Raw genomic sequence first — 21,474 nt, forward strand, 5'->3', positions numbered from 1 at the left:
TGAATGGTTTTCAGTTCATGTGGATTTTGTAATGATTTTCTCCGGCAGAAAACCAGCTCGGCAAAAAAAAAAACACATTTAACTTTACCGCGGCGCGCAACAGCGGGAAGGAGAACGCGTCTAGCGAGCGATCTCTTGTTACATGAATGATACACGGTCCTCGGTCTTTAAACGATTTAACATAGGAGACATTGGAAGGGGCACAAGTCAAGCGGGGGAAGGGTAAAAATCAAAGTAAGAAAAACAAAACCCGTCTCCAACGTTTGAGTTATTTATTTTGTGCAGCCTCGTGCGAGGGCTGCTGAGATAAGTGTGGACAACGGAGTGAATTGAGCAGGTTTCAGAGCGACGGAGTTTATAATTCGTGTCCCTCACCTTGCTGGGAGGGGGGAGTGTTAACGATTGTGCGTTTATATGTAAACAAGTAATTCGAAGTCTCTGTCGCTTGTATTAATTGCAAGGGGTTGTTCAAAGAGGGGGGGAATTGGCATTTCCAAAGGTGGAATTGACCGCACCGAGTGGGATTGTACGACGCGAGGTAAATAGCTCCACGCGGATCCCAAAATATTTACAAATTAAAGAGAAGCCTCTGCTTATTTGAACACCTAGGGCCCGACCCTGGGCTCGTTACTCCGGTCTCCACAATGCCTGAATAAGGAGCGCAGGAGCGGGCGTCTAGCAGTGTAGACTGTCATACATGGCAGTGCTGTGTACATGAAAGGACCCCGCATACTGAAAGAAGAGAGACGTATCCCTGTTGGTTTTCAGTGTCTTAATGAACGATCAATAAATAACAGTGTCTGTCCTCACGGGAAAAAATACTTTTCAACTGTATCTATTGCATTTAAATAAAACATTTACAAACTTTGTATGTAAATCTCATATGTAATATTACAGACTATATATGTAATACAATAGGCAGAGGGACCATTAAATTAAGAAAGGATGGTGGACATTATGCATTATAGTTCCTGATTTTATATCGACATAGAACATGGCAGGTAGAAATGGAACTCAAATAATTTGAGTGGCAGATCATTCAAATGCTATGAGCTTGTCTATAATCTTGAGAGTAGATTGCAATGTACAGTCTTAGCAATGAACCAAAGCACTGAGCAAGGGTAGGAAAGATGGTCTAGTAGACAAGGTACTAATTGGGACTGGAGAGAGGTGGGCTCAGTTCCAGGCTCGGTCATAGACTTTGTCCACCTTCTGCCTCAGTTTCCCATCTGGAAATGGGGATTATATCTCCCTAATTGGCAGGGGTGTTGTGAGCATAAAATCCATGAATGACTGTGAGAAGCAAAGATGCTAGGGTGATGACCTCCCTATAAGCAGATACAGTGAGCCCCTCTACAATGGCAGAATAACAGTTTTTTAGTTTAAAGAGTATTTGTAGGTTATTTTTGTTTAGCTAAAACAGAGGTAAAAATGGGTGTTAACGATCTAAAAGTAGGATCTGACCTGCAACACTTTCCCTTATCATGTTCACCTCAGAGGTGGATGAGGGCTGGAGATCACTGTGTTTCTTATCTTATTATTTATTTGATATCAGCCAATATTTAAATGTTAGCAAATTTGTTTCAGTCAGAGATTTTGACACTGTTGCTTTCAGTCAGCTAGGGAGAAATCCCACAATAAGGTCCAGAAAGTAGGTTGAAACACCACTAGAAATCATAATGTAAAACACACAGAAAATACCCTATATAGGAGGTTTTTATGTGGTTCAATGTTTATTTTAAACTGATGTATTTTCTTGTATGCCCTATTCCCCCAGCACCTACTACAGATTGTAACTAGACCCAGGTTTTAAAAAGTTCATCCCAGATTATTTGTCTAAAATGTAGCTGGCTCATACTACAATGTCTTATATGCCTACTGATTTAGAGCATTATTAGCTATTAATTAGAGAGTCTGGAGGCAAGGGGTTTGCTGTGGGGGTGAGGAGAGAGGAAGGTAACTGATTCTCTATGCAGGTAACTTGTCCTTTATTTTTTCTCTCTCTCTCTTTCATCATTTCCTTGGTCCTTTTACTTGTCTAAACCTCAAAGAGATTGAGAGTCAAGAGAGAACATCTGATTGTATAGCTGACTCTGTAATGCTTGTGATATTGGCCTCGCTATTTATTGTGTTTACATTAGTGTCTGGGAACCCCAAACCAGGATCAGGGCCCTGTTGGGCTAGGTGCTGTACAACATGAAAAGCAGATGCTGCCTTGAAGAGCTTACAGTCTAAGGCCCCGATCTTGGAAAAACATACTTAACTTTATATGCAATGGATGATATCCCAGCACCACTGAAGCTGGTGAAAGTTTTGTCATGGGCTTCAAAGGAATGATGAGTAGGCCCTTTGAAGTCAGCGGGACCACTCACCTTGCATAAAGATAAGTGCATGGGGTCATTCTTTGCAGGGTCAAGGCCTAGATGTCAGACCAGTCTCAACGGATGGGGCAAGCCAAAGCAACAGGTTGGAGGAGGATGGTGTAACAAAACAGAGTTTAGCAGAAAAATAGAAGTTCTAGCATAGTGATATGACCAAAGCTAGAGGGGCGTGATTTGCAGGAATCATGGCAGGGGTGGGTTTTTAGGGAGAGCTTGAGAACACTATGAGATGGTGGCTTTACAAATGTTGATGAGAATTTCCCCCATGATGTCCATCCCCGTACAATAACTTTTTATGTTCATAAATTACGAAGGCCAACCACAACGGAAACCAGTCCCTGTGGACGCTATCCCAGCAACGCATTGTAAGCTGTCAAAAGCCCTCTACAGGAAAGAAAAAGCAAAAGAATGAAGAAAACCCCAGGTCAGATCGCCACGGATGTTTATGTGTTTGTTTTTAAAATGAGAAGGGGGACAAAGACTAAACAGCACGTCTCCATAGTATACGTCCAACCTTTGAACATTCTCTGCTGTTTTCTATATATACCAGTCAAAACATATGAAAGGTCCTAATGTACTGTATAAGAATGGCCATAATGGGTCCATCTAGCCCAGTATCCTGTCTTCTGACAGTGGCCAATGCCAGGTGCTTCCAAAGGAATGAACCGAACATTGAGTGATCCAACCCTCTCTTCCACTCCCAGCGTCTGGCAAACAGAGACCAGAGACACTCAGAGCATGAGCCACTTATGGACCTATCCTCCATGAACTTATCTAGTTCTTTTTTGAACCATGTTATAGTTTTGGCCTTCACAACATCCTCTGGCAACGAGCTCCAATGAGTGTGGTGTTGTGTGAAGAAATATTTCCTTTTGTTTGTTTTAAACCTGCTGCCTATTAATTTCATGAGAAGACCCCTGGTTCCATAATAATATAGAACTATATAGAGGGTGGAAGTGCATGCACTGATCAACTTATTACCAATATTTGAGATGAATAAAGATCTCTCGTATCATCCAGTCCAGCCTCTGACACCAGATATAGTTCTTCACATTAAGTTCTCCAGCATTTTCTAGCTCCGTTTTAAATGACTTGCATGACGGGGTTTCCACCACCTTTTCATGGGTGTGTGCGTCACAGGACCCCATCCTGCAGTCCTGACTCAAGCCAAATAAGCAAGATGTAAATGCCATCTAGCATAGAAAGGGTTACACCTGCTGGAGAAGGAGGGAAGTGCCTTCTCTCCACCTGTTCACACCAGGATGGGATGAAGAGGGGCTACCTTGCCTGCACATTCCAGCCTCCCTATACAAGCAAATCTCTCTAGCTCTGTGTACAAAGCCCAGCCTCTCTGGGAGCAGAGTGGGGCGATGGAGTCAAACACCCAGGCCCAGATTAAAGTAACCTCAGGCCCTGGTGTCTCTGTCCCTACCTCCCACTTGGTGTGGCGATGAGAGGGCTCCCCTTCCCATCCCAGACAGCCAGGGATAGCACCATGGAATCCCCTTCTGCCCCCCCGCCCCAGGAGCCACAGGTGGGTCCCTCAATATTTACTCCAGCAGCTAGAGTAGATGAGGGGGGCCAGGCCCAGTGAACTCCTCCCCTTCTGCCACACACCCAGTTCCTTGCTGGGATGGTGTTGACAGAGCCACCCAGAGCAGTGGGGCTTGGAATTAATATCCCATTGAGATAGAAGGGGGCAGCTTACACCCCTCAGACCGGTTGTTTCAGGCTCTCTTCAGACTCAGGAAGACACCATTGCATTATTTACACTCAGGTCATGTGTTCAAGCTTTTCTTCACCCGCATGAAGGTTAGAAAGTTACTGGATTTTTTTTGTTTTGTTTTTTTAATGAAAGCTGAGATTCTGCTTAGTCCCATAACACAGGAGCTGGAGGCACTGGCCATTAGCACCCGGGCCTTAATCCGGCCCTGAAAACATCCCAAGAAATCCAGTGCTCATGCCCGCTCCCTTTAATGAAATGAGGGCCCAGCTGTCTCTCTTGGGCACAGCGATGTGTCTATCCCACCCCCCCTCAACTCCCCCACCACTTCAGGTATTCACAGGGCACTGCACTCTCTATCCCTGCCCTGTGCAATGGATAGGGAAGTAAAGTTCATCCTGGTGCTGATGGAAGTCACAAGTCCTCTCTTTCCCTTTGCCCCAGTTCTGCCTCCAGAGGAGCTCTCTGAGGACCTGCACCCAACACGGAAGTGAAGATTCCACCACCAGGGAAGTTCCATGCCATCCAATATATGCATCAGGACAGGGGACCCCATCAAGACATGGCTTCTGATGGGAGAAGACTTGGGGACTTAGTGTCTCAGACACGAACATGGACGTGTCTTTGTCTAGGTGGTATGAGAAGGAGGTCACACTTTCTCAGGGCACGCACTGGGGGGAGGGATAGCTGAGTGGTTTGAGCATTGGCCTGCTAAACCCAGGGTTGTGATCCTTGAGGGGGCCATTTAGGGATCTGGGGCAAATATTGGGGATTGGTCCTGCTTTGAGCAGGGAGTTGGACTAGATGACCTCTTGAGGTCCCTTCCAACCCTGATATTCTATGATTCTATGAGTGCAACCAGGAAATGTTCAACCACCCACTCCCATCTTCCAAAGGGAGAGTGTGAGACAGCGATGGGGCTTGTGGGAAGGGGGGCATTGCAATGACTCAGACTCGAAGGGCTGGCTCAGAGACTTCGTTGCCTAGACTGATGTGCCTGCAAGAGGAGGCTGGTGAAGATGTTCACACTCAAAAGCAGCAGCTGGGGGAGTTGAAGAGCAGCAGTGGCGCAAGCCAAGGGGGTCATGATGAACCAATATTCAGTAAAAAGAAAAGGAGGACTTGTGGCACCTTAGAGTAACAAATTTATTTGAGCATAAGCTTTCGTAAGCTACAGCTCACTTGATCCGATGAAGTGAGCTGTGCATATGCTCAAATAAATTTGTTAGTCTCTAAGGTGCCACAAGTCCTCCTTTTCTTTTTGCGGATACAGACTAACACGGCTGGGACTCTGAAACCTGTCAATATCCAGGAGTCACCACAAACTTTCAGCATGGTGAGTCTGGAGGGTCATGAGGGGCTGCGTTGTAGGTTCACTGCCTATAAATTAATTAATTACATTTTTTTTTAAATAATGACATGAACAATTCATTTTCCCTGGCCATCATTGGGACTCAATGCAAATATTGGTAAGCCAACATGTACTATACTGAGGGGAAAAATTCATATAGAAAGCAATTGGCAAAAGCAGTCTGGATCTTTGTAAGAAGGCCATCACGAGAGCTGGTTTGAACCATTTTTTGATGGGAAAAAAATGGCTTTAAAAAAAAAATCAACCCCAACATTTCTGCAGGAAATACCCATTTGTTTCAATTTGTCAGGCTTGCCTCCAAAAAAACCCCAACAACCCAATTTATTTATTTTTACCAAAACCTCCCACAATTTTGGTTTTCAGTTTAAATTTTGGGGGTTTCAGCCAGCAACTCTACTTGCCCAACCCACATCCCTCGACACAGACGTGAGGGGCCCATGATCCCTTGGGGGGCAGATGACCCTGTCCTCATATTACAGTGTAATCCCTGCCCTATATGGGGAAGGGCAGCGGAGTGTATATGGACGACGAGTGAGAGAATACAGGTCCGTGGGACAAAACACCCCATGTAAAGTACCACATTTACTTAGTCTTCTTCATGGCTCCTCACTAGAGGGAGCATAAGTCACCCAAACAACACTCATGAGACACTGCCGTGGCAGTGCAGAATTTAAATATTTTGGTTATCAGTGGAAATATTTCAGTTTTTGAGGTTTCACTAGCAAAACCTATAAATTTTCCATGGAAACAAACTTCCTTTTCAATTGAAATTTTCCATGGAAACGTCACCCTCCCTTTTTCTGACTGGTTCTACCTCCAACACGTAGAAGGGGTCCCTCCCAAACAGGGTGATGAGGAATAACTGGGTTTCACAATCTATACCTTTTCATGTGCCATACCTCTCCTGGTGTTTAGTACTTCAGGCTCTAGTGCTATCAATCTCGTCCTCTGGATCTGGGCTGTCTCATTTTTTCCAGGACCAGTCACCCACTGCATCCAGACTCCTATAGGTTAATGAGCATCCTTTTGGGACAATTTATATGGGAGATACACACCATACAGTTGTTTTGCTTTGCTTGTCTGAACATCTGTTATAAAGGGGAGCCAGGATCTATTCTAATCTATCTATTGTAGGTCTAAGGTCCAGCATAGTATCTAAGCACTATGAGTCACTAATGAATATCTGTGAAGGCCATTAATGTTAATGGGAGCAGAGGTCTTTTGAAAGTATGGGTCAGTGTGCAGCTTTCCCTGTCTACGTGGCCTATTGGTGCTCTCCTCTTAACAGCCTGGCCCACTAGTCCTAATACTTCCAGGGCTGGCAGTCACGGTCCCTCTCCCATTGTCGTCTTGCTTCCACTTGTTTTGTCTCTTTGTGTAATGCTCCTGTCAGGGGCAATGTAGCTCATTTGTAACAAGAGGGCCCATTCCTGCCCTGTAGGCTTTGAGCGAACCTCTGTCATGGAGAATTTCCTTCCCTGTCTCACATCCGAAATCCTATCTGCCTGCAGCCATATTTCTAGGCTTTTGCCAGACTACTACACGATCCTGAAACAAAGGTCCGCTAATCCACCTACCTACCTACCTAGGCGTCTCTAATGAGCCCCCTCCCCGTGGCCTGGGAGCACAAGCCGTTCGTGCGCCTTCCACTGGAATGAAAAGAGTCTCAGCAAGGCTCTGGGGGTTGCTTTGCTTTGAATGTGACACACCAGGACATTCACAATGATGGCTGCAATACTCACATCAGGTGAGACTCCCCCCCAGACAGCGTGGGCCCTGTGCTCCACTTAAGTCCTAAGTCAATGAATTAAAAAACAGAATATACCCAACAGTTATCATGGGTAGAGTTTACCCCCATGCAGGGACCAATATGAGACTTATGCGCCACTTAAGTCCCCAGGACATATTGGTCCTTTGCACAGAGATGAATTTCCCCCATGACCACCATGGCGTATACTCTGTCCTTGATCTCTGCATTAAAACCCCCAGGGATTCTAAAGCAATTGTACTGACTCAGGGTCGTATCAAACTGTCATCGGGAGGCTTGTTCTTTAAGGGAGTTTGGGCCCAGCTACTTCTGTTCCAGGTTTCCCCCTGAATTGGGGGGCTTGAGGGTCTCCCAGCTGATGACCCCGATTGGAGGGAGCATCTGAACGGGAAGAGTCACAGGAAGAGCATCAGGTGATTGCAGGCTGGGTACGGCACCTGTTATAAAAAGGGGGATGCCTTTCCCTGAGGCTGGAGAGAGCAGGGCCCAGGAAAGAGCTGGGAGGAGGCTCTCCCCGGAGACTAGCAGGGAAGGACAGCTGCGTGGAGAAGTGCAGTGATGAAGGCTCCAGAGTGGGACCAGTGGAGTTGTGCCAGGGAGCTGTGAAGTCCTGATCCAACGGTGGTTGTGAGAGCTGTGGGGAAAGGCCAGGAAGGACTTGGGGTGCTTGGATAGACGGCCAAAGGGTGAGCACTTTAGCATTCAGTACCAAGAATCCAGATCTCAGGAGGGAGATCTGCCTCAGCTAAGACTCCCGAGGACTCATCAAAGAGAAAAAACAGGTTGAACAGCGAACGAGTGACAGGAAATCGACTTCCACTCACAGGGTGCGCATTGCCGAGGGGGAGAGCTCTCTTGATGCGTCGGCCTGCTCCTTGACTTCCTGAGAGGTGTGTGCACCCTGGCATCACCTCCTCCACATAGATGCATTCGGTGAAAGGTGGGTTACTTCCAGGCCAGATGGGAACAAAGCCTGGTGCAAACCCTCTGTTAATATATTGAATATATATGGAAAGCCAAGTCCCTGCAAACTCAACTACCTCTTGTACAGGGATCTGGCACAACTATGGCAAGGGGGTCAGCGATGAACTTTGGTAGCTAAAACAATCCTATTTCACCTACCTGCGTTGTAGGCAAAGTAGAGGGCAAAGCACATATGCCCCAGACAAGCCTGTGTTAATCACATCCTCCACCACGGTAAAGCAAGACAGATGATGATGCAGGGGTAAGCTTGGCCACCACAGACTGGACAAACATGACTCACACTATTTGTCTTGTATTCATCTGATCTGAGATGGTCTCTCTGCTCCAAGGATAAACTTATTGAGAGATGGGAGAACCAAGCCAGGCATTTCCTCAGGCTCCTGGGAATTTGGTTAACTCCCCCCAACACACACTCCATTTTTAAAGGTTCTGACCTCTTTCCTTGTGTCTTCTAGCTGGAACAGAGATCATCAGAACACTGTGATTTCCACCATAATTAGGCAGGCTCAAGTGGTTTGGAGGAGTATCCAAATCCTTGGGTGTCATTATCCTAGTTGAACCAGCCCTGGAGGATTTTCATAGCTCACCCATCATTAGTCACTCCAGAATAGCCAGTCATGCGCTGCAGGGTGCATCTCAAAGTACCTATACCTGCAGGACCTCAGCAACAGCCATTCATCAATGACTTTATCTAAGGAGCATGGATGTTTGTACTGTTGCCACTCAGTCCTGGGGGCTTGACAGGTTGTTTTCATTAGGAGGAGAAATTAGGAGGAAACAGTCTTGTATCTCTTTGGTGCAAGCCTCTTTATTTACAAAGAATGTACACAAAGTACCGTTTCCCTGAACACACTGGAAACAATCAATACAAGGTAGTTTCCTTGCTCACAGTTTCCAAGCCTGCCTCTCCAATCAGTCCCATGTCCCAAGGAGTTTTCTCTCTGCTCTCTCTCTCTCAGGACCACATTCACGATTGCGTCTCACCATCTGCTGGCTTTCTACCTCTAAAACACAGTTTGCTGAGCAATCTCTAGCCCCTAGAAACTCCTCCCAAGGAAACATGCTAGCCCATGCTGCTTAACTCTGCTCAGGCTTTGCCACGCAGCCTAAAGACTTGGGTGATAGTGTCCTAATGTTTCCTGCTATAACTACATAAAGGGGCTTAATTGCTCCTTCTGTTTAGCCTTAACACACCCATCATCTTTATCAAGGTCTCTGATTGCCTGTAGACCAAAAACCCACTTGATAGCAGATACTCATGCTTTCCAGCGCATTAGTACAGTGAAATATGCTGATGCCAAAATGATGGCATACATGTTCATTTCTTCCATCAACAAGGGTGGGTAAACCTTAAGGACACTGAGTTTGAGAACCAGGGTTCCATGTGCTAGGGACCACAGAAACTTACAATTTAAATGGGGACATGGATTTCAAGGCCAGAAGGGACAATTATGATCACCTAGTCTGACCTTCTGCATAACACATGATTTGTATTACAGTAGCACCCAGGAGTCCTAGTGATGGACCAGGGCCCCTTTGTGCTAAGCATTGGACAAATTAAACCTCACCATGCTCTTTGAGATAGATTATGAATTGTGAATTTTACTCAGTTTATAAATGGGAAAGACAGCAAAGCACAAAGTGCCTTGTCTAAGGAAGAACAGCAAGCCAGTAGCATAGCCAGGAGCAGACCACAGATGTCCCATGATTTAACCATTAGACATAATAGTGTCCTTACAGAGGCATCTAGTCAATATCTCTATTTGAAAGGTTTCCCCCACTATACATTAGGGGGTGTGTGTGTGTGTGTGTGTATAACACAATTGGTTTCCTTTGCATGAAATAAAATTAAAACATTGTTCTGATTGTTTTAGGTGGTGGTTTAACTACATGGGTTATTTTAAGTGTGCTTTGATTTATTGCAAATTCTTTTCTTCCTATAATATGCTGCGGTTAGGGACTCTAACAGGTCAGGGTAGGCAACAGCAGATGGGAAGTGGGGAGACGCCAGAGAATCAGTAAGAACGTTATGGTGATGGACCTGGTGTGATCACCTAGACAGACAGATGATACCGGGAGAGAGCTAGAGTTGACAGTGGATAGCACGTTAAATAGGAGCCGTGTGGCAGCAAAAATAGCCCGTTCAATGTTGGGCTGCACACACAGGATATAATGATAGTCTCTCTTTGTATATTACTAATAAGACCATCGCCAGAATACTATTTGCAGTGCTAGGCAACTCAACACCAGAAAGATCCTGGGAAATTAAATTAAGAGGAAAAACAACAAATATGAGCAAGTGGTTTGTTGCGGGCAGGGGAGCTGAATTAGGAAGAAAGATTGAAGGAACTAAGCAGCGGTGTTGGCACAATAAAGTATGAATGCTGAATTTGGAGTTTGCAAGCACTGGAGAAAAAGGTGACGACGTGGGGGTGCACCTAGGAAGAGTGGGATTAAGTTGAAAAAGGGGGAAAACCTCTGATGCTCAAGACAGTGAGATCTGTTTGGTCAGTCTCCCAAGGTGTGGGAGCTCTATTGCTTGGCACTTTTACAAGTACTAATAAGTACACTTTTCCATTTCTGTGCAACAAATGAGGATGCCCATTAAATCGGTGACTATGGTTGAATGAGAGAAGGATCTCGGTCACTGGAACTGAGGAATTGCCAGAATGGATCAGATCAATGGCCTATCTAGTCAAGTATCACGTCTCCAAAATTGGTCAGTATCAGATTCTTCAGAGGAAGTTGCAAGAAACTTTATACTGTAGTGGACAAAAGTGGTATAACCTGCCCAATAGAGGAACTTTCTTCTTAACTCTCATTAGTTAGTTGTTGAATTATGTCCAATGATTCATTCTCTCTCTGTGTTCCCTTTACTTTCTCTTCTCTCTTTTCGCTTTCCTTTCCAAACGACTTGACTTCTTATTTCTACCTGATGTCTGTGTGAGATTATAGGGTGTCGGAATTAAATGTGTTTAATTCTGTTGCAATGATTGTAGCAGGTTAAAGCTATTCTTTTTTTACTTTCAAATGAACTTTCAGATTGTAATGGATTTTATTCCTCGGTGGTATGTTTTCTTGCTTAAGGCCTTTCTGTGTATAGACATGGAAAAACCTCAAACAAATTATTCTTAAAATGATCATCATAAACAGGCAACTTGCCCCTCACTTTACAGAGGGGAAACTGAGGGCAGAGAGCAATGAAATGATTTGCCCAAGGTGAGAAATGGAGGTGCGTGGGCACCACTGAAACAGCAATGACAGTGAATGGATATATCCAGACCTACAGCAAACCAGTGTTAAGGCCTTTACATAACAGTGGGGACGTGGGGCTAAGAGAAAAGATGACAAACAGGCAGCAAAACCATGCCAGCTATTGAGGAGTTAAGTAGTTTCAACAACAGAATTAGCTCAAATGCAAACAGGTTGATTTTAATGACTCTGCCCTTGTACAACCACAATCGCTAGTACTGGTGGCTGGATGGAGTCTTGGCAAGTGGCTGGAAACTTGCAGGTAAAGAGGAAGCGATATAAAAGTCAGAACCAAAGGGGATTTTCAGGAAAACTATCAGTGAGTTTTCATATGAGAAAGAATGGCCTGTGGCATCCTTAGGGTGATATTCTCCTACATATACCCTCACAACACCACTCTGAGGAAAGCCGGAATTTTGTTAATTGTACAAATAGGGAAACTGAGGTACAGAGAGATTAAGTTACTTCCCTTGAAGAATGCTTCCATTGACCTAGCTACTGCTGCTTGGGGAGGGCTGTACCTATGTCAATTGGAAGAACCCCTTCCATCACCGTAGGCTGCCTCTACACTACAGGGTTATGTCAGCATAGCTACGCCCCTATAGTCACCATAGTGTAAACATGGCCAGCCTGTGTCTTAACATCTCCAGGACTATGGTAAGCAAGAAGAAAAGATTTACCAGGAAGTAGCAGAAACTATCTGTTCAGCAGAAGGCAATAGAGCTATCACTGGCCTGGACTCCATGTATGATTGATTGACTCAGGCGTTAATTATGCCCCAATATTTACATGTCTCCTACAAAACAATGCCTTTGATTAGGTCATTAGCGCCCATTGAAACATTATAAAGAGAAGGCCGTGAGATAAGACGGGCCAACCTTCCAGTCAGATGTTAACAACTTTGGACAAGTGTGGGATTTTTACACCCCTATCTACAGGAAAATCTGATGTTTGGTGCCCTGACTGTGAACAGGTCACCCTTAAAGCTCTGAACATCCCAGGCAAAATAAAAAAGAAAGAAAAAAAAAAGTGCCAGAGGGGAATTGTGCTGGGTCTAATCCCTTCTGCCATTCTGCATATTCATGGAACATTGTCATAACACATCAGGCAGTTCAGTCGGACAAAAGATCTGTCGGCACCCCACCTCCCCATTCCTCTGATGAACCACGAGACAAATGCTGAGTAAACACTTGGAAACCATTCACTGGGCTATTCTCATACTGATGAGAAAGGCCCGGGTCTTTCTTGCCCGCCCAGAGCTGCTCAACCTAATAAAGTACGGCCCACGGCCTGTGAAAAGAGCGGCCTATGAATGATGAAAACATGGATTATCTCATTTCACTCTCCTTGTATCAAACACTGCTTACAGTTTGAGTGCACTTGGTCTGACACGCAATTACAAAAAAGAGGGCCATTTAGAGAACATGGCAATTGTTCATGAAATTTCACAGATGACCTTTCCCTAGTGGGAAAATATTTTGTTCCTGGCATGTGGCCCTCCTTAATCATTATAAAGAGCTTTCTCATAAGTATGGGCCACGCAACGATCAGATTGTTTAACACGTAAATAATAATGGTTACCAAAAGGCCTCATCTGAAGAGGTGCTGAGTCCCTGAAGTCAATGGGATGTTGCTGATCATCTCTAAAAGCCAGCCCCTGTAGCAACTTTGTCTTGTGTCTCTTGTTCTGTTTGCAGCTAGTATATAAAAGACCCAATTCTCTACTCACTCACATTGATGCAAATCACTGAGGTCAAAATGGTGCAAGAAGCGAACATCTTCTCTGTCTTTGGAGACAGAGATGTTAGCAGGCGGAGGCCAAATTGCTTTTAATTGCCAAGAGAAACTGTGATTAAAAAACGTGCACATTTGTTTAACAAGTGTGGCAGTTTCTTTTGTTACTGCAACTCGTTGTATCAAAGCTTGTATGGAATTTTTCAGCAAGTGTTTACTTGCCAACGGGACGTTTGCAGATGACTAGTGTGCCTGATAATGGGCAATGTTTTCAAAAGCACCCAAGCACCTTAGGAGCCTAAGGCCCACTGACCTTCAGGGGTACTCAGGCACTTATGAAAAGTTAACCCAATGATTTTAGAGTTATGGAGCCCATGCCAGAAAAATTCCAACGCACTTTACAAACAATATCATGTACGGATGGGTCGTTCTGGCTCCAAGGAAGCACAGAAATGCAAAGCACCCTTGCCATTACATTGTAACAAGTCAGGGAACCTCTCCTGGATACTCAGAGCTTCATGATGGCAATCGATATAGAACTTTGATCCTCCTGTTCCAAAGGCACAGCCCGTCTCCCCCCACCACTAGCACCACTAGAAAATCTCCATTGGCTGTTAGCAGTATAGGGCTTTTGGCACACAGCTGAGCAATTCTGATTCCAGCCACATATATATAAATACTGTAATAAACACTAATAAACTAACATACATATATAGTAGTCAGTTTAATATAGTATTTATATATTGTGACAAAGTTCCTCCTCTGCCTTAGTGGGTCCTGCGCTTATTGGCGGATTTGCTCACCTCAGAGATTCATGGCAGCCCTCAGTTTGGCCACTTTTGCTAGTGGCTCAAACCTGCCATTTACTCAGCTAACCTCATCACTCTCTGCTGGCCCACCTAGTGAGTCGGGGGACAGGCCAGGGACCTTCCCTTCTGGTGCCACCCACAGTCCAGGTCAACTCCTCCTGTATCTAATAGGGAGTTGGGGGGATGGAGGGAACCCGGGCCCACCCTCTACTCCGGGTTCCAGCCCAGGGCCCTGTGGATCACAACTGTCTACAGTGGCTCCTGTAACAGCTGTGTGACCACTACAACTCCCCGGGCTACTTCCCCATGGCCTCCTCCCAACACCTTCTGTATCCTCACCACAAGACCTTTTTCCTGATGCCAGATAGCGTTTGTACTCCTCAGTCCTCCAGCAGAACACCTTGCTCCCAGCTCCTCGCACATGCCTCACTACCTGAGGTGAGGTCCTTTTTATACCAGATGCCCTGATTAGCCTGCCTGTCGTAATTGATTCTAGTAGCTTCTTAATTGGGTCCAGGTGTCCTAATTAGCCTGCCTGCCATAATTGGTTCCAGCAACTTCCTGATTGTTCTGGAACAGCCCATTATCTTACTCAGGGAAAAAGGACCTGCTTAATCTAGGGCTAATGTATCTACCTTCTGTCACTCTCCTGTAACCATCTGGCCTGACCCTGTCACTATATATATATATATATATATATATATATATATATGGCTGGAATCAGAATTGCTCAGCTATGTGACACATATATGTATGTGTATATATTATATATATATATATATAACTTTATTACAATATACATCACTTCATCCATTCCTGCAGTACAGCCATTTCTGGGATGAGAGGTAGAAGTTGTTTAACAGTACACAGCAACACTGTACAACAGTTTAGGACAAAGTGGTGAACACTGTGTCCATCTGTAAAAGCAGGGAGAATTTTAGGTAGGAAGCATGTAATTCTATCTATCTATCTAAGGCACTTATATGGTCCCCATTACACTTCGTGATCTTTAATGTATTGATCCTCACAACACCCCTGTGAGGCAGAATTGTAATCCTCATTTTACAGATGAGAAACTGAGGCACAGACCGATTAAGTGACTTGCCCCTGGTCACACAGGAAGCCTGTGGCAGGGAAGGGAATTAAACCAAGTTCCTTCAAGTCCCAAATCAGCACCCTAACTACTTCTCCCTCCTTTCTTTATTGCCTACTTTGTGCTAGGATCCTTGGATGAAACACTCCTGCAATAAAAAGTACCATGGGAACTTTCATAACCAGAAGTGGTAAGGACTTTGGGTTTTCTGTCTCATCTGAAAAAAACTTTCCATTTAAACAGGACTCTTTAGTGGAAGAATAGTAGTGGTTTTCTGTGGAAATGTGCTTTTTTTTTTTCAAAGATGTGGTCCCATCCAGCCCTACATTTCTAAAATAAACCAGATTTCTAAAATATACCCAAGAGTAAAACATTTACTCTTGGGTATATTTAATAGAAAGTTAGAAACCTTTAAAGATTAGGGTCAAATAATTAGGCAAACTGAATAAATACTGGAAAGATGGATGTAGATCCACTGAGGACTTTTCTCTTTCAAATAACTGTAATCAATCTGTCCGTTGAATTAAAGGTGGGTGAATAATTCATAACAAACAATTTATTCAACACATTTCTCCTCTGTTTCTGTCCACATGCTGCAAAATTCTCAAGTGCCCCCAGCATTTTTCAATTACTGGCAAAATTCTCAAGAGCTAAATCTTGGTCTAGCACATTGCTCATGAACGGTTAATCCAAAATACCTGAAATCTGCCATGAGTTTGTTACATCAGTCGCATGGAGTCTGATTCTGTTTTCCTTCCACACTGGTGTAAAACCATGTGAGATCAGAATCAAACACAAAACTGCTCTGTTCACCCACTGGTTGTCTTAGTTCACTCAACCACAACAGTGCAAATTTGAGTGTAAAATTTACAGTTCTCCTAGCTGTTAAGTAGCTTTGTTGCTTGAAACTCACTTTTGCTGAATCGTTGCATACACAAGCTTAAAACCCATCTTTCACAAGTACTCACCCTAGTAAAGATCATTCATTAGAACATTCATGGTAAGTGCACTGTGAAGGTTCACCAACACAATCGGAGCAAACCCATTTGAAAATTCAAACAAGTGTTCACTTTGTTTTGCAGCATTCACCCTGTTCTAGAATGAATACAAAAACCCAAACTAACCTAAGGTTTCAGAGTAGCAGCCGTGTTAGTCTGTATTCACAAGAAAAGGCGGACTTGTGGCACCTTAGAGACTAACCAATTTATTTGAGCATAAGCTTTCGTGAGCTACAGCTCACTTCATCGGATGCATTCAGTGGAAAATACAGTGAGGAGATTTATATACACACAGAACATGAAAAATGGGTGTTTATCATACACACTGTAAGGAGAGTGATCACTTAAGATGAGCAATTACCAGCAGGAGAGTGAGGGGGTGGGGAGAAAATGGAAACAGGGAATGGGGGTGGGGAAATTGGAATCATATTATGCTAAAGGGGGAAATGGAAACAGGGAATGGGGGTGGGGAAATTGGAATCATGTTTTGCTAAAGGGAGAAATGGGAACAGAGAATGGGGGTGGGAAATTGGAATCATGTTTTGCTAAGGAGGGGAATGGGAACAGGGACACAGGTGTCAGGCTCTGTGGTGTCAGAGCTGGGAAGGAGGATACTAAGGAAGCAAACTGGAATCATGCTTGCTGGAAGTTCACCCCAATAAACATCGAATTGTTTGCACCTTTGGACTTCGGGTATTGTTGCTCTCTGTTCATGCGAGAAGGACCAGGGAAGTAAGTGGGTGAAGGAATAAGCCCCCTAAGTTGGCACTGATGGATAACTAATCAAAAACTTTGGGGCATATTAAAAAACCCACTAAATTACAGTGCTACTAACCTGGAGCAGATTTAATTTTTACACTAGAAGCTGCTTTTATTTTTCATAGTATCTTCTTTTAAAATACCAGCTCTTTTGCCAAAGCTGTTAGTGGTGACACCAGTGGCTGAAACTGGTCTTCAACAGAATCCTAAAGCCAGCTGTCATTTCTACCCAGCATGCAGTTTAGTGACATCTGCATAAAAGCTTTATTACTTAAGTAAATAGAAGTTTGGGAAGTGCAAACAATGTAGAATCAGACTCTCTGTCACCTGCTAGTCACATAGGTGCAGGAACTAGGGATGTGTGGGGTGCTGCAGCACCCCCCAAGTTTTACGTGGGACTCTGCTCCTGGCCGTGTGCCAGGGGCTCTGCCCTCACCCCCAAATGTGGCCCCAGCCTTGGCTTCCTTACCTCTGTCTGTGTCCCCCACTCCCGGAGCCACAGCTCCGATCCCAGCCCCAGCTCTAGGGAGTGGCAGGGGCATGGATGGAGTAAGGGGGGGCACCATACCCCCACTATAAAAAGTATTCCAGCACCATTGGCTAGTCATTTCTGCAGTGAGTCCTTCTCCCTCTCCAACTTCTCAGTCATCCAGGACTCTGCAGCTGACTGAGAGAATGCAGTGAGCCCTACAAAGCTGACATACTGTCTCCTGGAAGGCAAGGGCTTTTGGTCTGTGTTCTGATGCTTACTAGCCAAGGCCTGATTCTGCAAACATTTGTGAATGGGTTATTCATAGATTCCAACGTCCATTGTGATCATCTAGTCCAACTTCCTGTATAACAGACTATAGAACTTCCCCCAAAAAATTCCTAGAGCAGATCTCTCAGAAAAAAAATCCAACCTTGATTGAAAAATTGTCAGCAATGGAGAATCCACCACAATGCTTGGTACATTCTTCACTGGTTAATTTCTCTTACTGTGACAAATTTACACCTTATTTCCAGTCTGAATTTGTCTAGCTTCATAGAATCATAGAATATCAGGGTTGGAAGGGACCCCTGAAGGTCATCTAGTCCAACCCCCTGCTCGAAGCAGGACCAATTCCCAGTTAAATCATCCCAGCCAGGGCTTTGTCAAGCCTGACCTTAAAAGCCTCTAAGGAAGGAGATTCTACCACCTCCCTAGGTAACGCATTCCAGTGTTTCACCACCCTCTTAGTGAAAAAGTTTTTCCTAATATCCAATCTAAACCTCCCCCACTGCAACTTGAGACCATTACTCCTCGTTCTGTCATCTGCTACCATTGAGAACAGTCTAGAGCCATCCTCTTTGGAACCCCCTTTCAGGTAGTTGAAAGCAGCTATCAAATCCCCCCTCATTCTTCTCTTCTGCAGGCTAAACAATCCCAGCTCCCTCAGCCTCTCCTCATAACTCATGTGTTCCAGACCCCTAATCATTTTTGTTGCCCTTCGCTGGACTCTCTCCAATTTATCCACATCCTTCTTGTAGTGTGGGGCCCAAAACTGGACACAGTACTCCAGATGAGGCCTCACCAATGTCGAATAGAGGGGAACGATCACATCCCTCGATCTGCTCGCTGTGCCCCTACTTATACATCCCAAAATGCCATTGGCCTTCTTGGCAACAAGGGCACACTGCCGACTCATATCCAGCTTCTCGTCCACTGTCACCCCTAGGTCCTTTTCCGCAGAACTGCTGCCTAGCCATTCAGTCCCTAGTCTGTAGCGGTGCATTGGATTCTTCCATCCTAAGTGCAGGACCCTGCACTTATCCTTATTGAACCTCATCAGATTTCTTTTGGCCCAATCCTCCAATTTGTCTAGGTCCTTCTGTATCCTATCCCTCCCCTCCAGCGTATCTACCACTCCTCCCAGTTTAGTATCATCCGCAAATTTGCTGAGAGTGCAATCCACACCATCCTCCAGATCATTTATGAAGATATTGAACAAAACCGGCCCCAGGACCGACCCTTGGGGCACTCCACTTGATACCGGCTGCCAACTAGACATGGAGCCATTGATCACTACCCATTGAGCCCGACAATCTAGCCAGCTTTCTACCCACCTTATAGTGCATTCATCCAGCCCATACTTCCTTAACTTGCTGACAAGAATACTGTGGGAGACCGTGTCAAAAGCTTTGCTAAAGTCAAGATACAATACATCCACTGCTTTCCCTTCATCCACAGAACCAGTAATCTCATCATAAAAGGCAATTAGATTAGTCAGGCATGACCTTCCCTTGGTGAATCCATGCTGGCTGTTCCTGATCACTTTCCTCTCATGCAAGTGCTTCAGGATTGATTCTTTGAGGACCTGCTCCATGATTTTTCCAGGGACTGAGGTGAGGCTGACTGGCCTGTAGTTCCCTGGATCCTCCTTCTTCCCTTTTTTAAAGATTGGCACTACATTAGCCTTTTTCCAGTCATCCGGGACTTCCCCCATTCGCCACGAGTTTTCAAAGATAATGGCCAATGGCTCTGCAATCACAGCCGCCAATTCCTTCAGCACTCTCGGATGCAACTCGTCCGGCCCCATGGACTTGCAGCCATTGGATCATGTTGTACCTTTCTCTGCTAGATTGAAGAGCTCATTATTAAATATTTGTTCCCCACGTAGGGACTTACGTCACCCTTATCCTTCTCTTTGTTAAGCAAAATAGATACAAAGAGCTCAGTCTCTCACTATACGGCATGTTCTCTAATCCTTTGATCATTCTCGTGGCTCTTCTCTGAACCCTCTCAAATGTAATCAACATTCTTCTTGAATTGTGAACACCAGAACTAGACACAGGATTCCAGCAGTGATTGCACCAGTGCCAAATACAGAGGTCAAAAAGCCTCTCTACTTTTACTCAAGATTCCCCTGTTTATGCATCCCAGGATCACACTAGGTCTGTGGACCACAGTGTCATACTAGGAGCTCATGTTCAGCCCCAAAACCTTTTTCAGAGTCACTAATTCCCGGGATAGAGTCCCCCATCATGTAAGCATGGCCTACATTTGTTGTTCCTAGATGTACACATTAACATTTAGCTATATTAAAATGCATATTCTTTGTTTGCACCAGTTTACCAAGCAATCCAGATTGCTCTGAATCAATGAGCTGTCCTCTTCATTATTTACTACTTCTCCAATTTTTGGGTCATCTGCAAAGTTTATCAGTGATGATTTCATGTTTTCTTCCAGGTCATTGATGAAAATGTTAAATAGCATAAGGCCAAGAACTGATCCCTGCAGGACCCAAGTGGAAACACACTTGTTTGATAATGATTTACCATTTACAATTACATTTTGAGACCTATCAGTTAGCCAGTTTTTTAATCCATTTAATGTGTAGCGTGTTAAGTTTATATCATTCTAGTTATTTAATTAAAATGTTGTGCAGTACCACGTCCAACATCTTACAGAAGTCTAAGTATATTATGTCAACACTATTTACCATTATCAACCAAACCTGTAATCTCATAAAAAGGAATCAAGTTAGTTTGACAGGATCTATTTTACCTTAACCCAGGTTGATCTGCATTAATTACATTACATTACCTTCCTTTAATTCTTTATTCATTGAGTCCCATATCAGTCACTCCATTATCTTGCCTGGGATCAGTGTCAGACTAGCAGACCTATAATTACCCGGGTCATCCCATTTACCCTTTTTAAAAATTGGCACAACATTGGCTTTCTTCAAGTCTTCTGGGACTTCCCCAGTGCTCCAAGACTTATTGAAAATCAACATAAACAGTCCAGTAAGCTCCTCAGCTAGCTCTTCTAAAACTCTTGGATGCAAGTTATCTGGACCTGCAGATTTAAGAGCTTCAGTAGCGTCTCTTTAGTGTCCTCCAGAGACATTAGCTGAATGGAAAGAGTGTTATCATCATATGATGAGAGTATCACATCTGCTTAACTTCAATAGGACCCTCACATACACAAAGTTAAGTACATGCTTAAGTGTCTGCAGGATTGCATGAAGTCAGGGGTCTTGAACCCAGGCCTGTGAAGCCCCAGGCAGTACTTAGACCAGTGCTACCTCACTGCAATCACTGGAAAAGGGGGCTAACACAGGTCTAGCTCCCCAACGGGTCTGCCCACAAAGTTCCTGGTTGGCGGAGCTGTCCAGCCTCACCAATTGGCTCGGATGAACTATTTCAGCCAGAAGGAGACACAGAAAATTGTCTGATTAACTAGGTGAATCCCTGGCTGGCTGCCAGCACTTTGGACCCTGCCTGCTTGCCTGACTTGTGAGCCCTGTCTTTGTGCCTGTCCCTGCCCTCCTTATCCCAAATTCTCCTCTGCTCCCAGTTCCTGATTTCCTGCCTTGCTCCAGATTCCTGCTCCTCTACACTACTCCTGACTGCAACTCTGGCTTGTCCCCTGACTCCAACTCCGACTTTGACGGTTGCTTTGAATTCTGACTCTGGCTCCCACTCTGACCACCAGCTCCGGTTTCTGTCTCCTGACTCCAACCACTAGGCCTCACTGCCCATACCCCCGTCCTCCCAGATTGGGGCCTAAGCATCTGCAAGACGTACCACCATGCAGGACATAACGCTCTGCAAATATCAAAGTGAGGCTACCTGCG

This window comes from Caretta caretta, chromosome 8 (genome assembly GCF_965140235.1).
Source record: "Caretta caretta isolate rCarCar2 chromosome 8, rCarCar1.hap1, whole genome shotgun sequence".
Classification (NCBI taxonomy): domain Eukaryota; kingdom Metazoa; phylum Chordata; order Testudines; family Cheloniidae; genus Caretta; species Caretta caretta.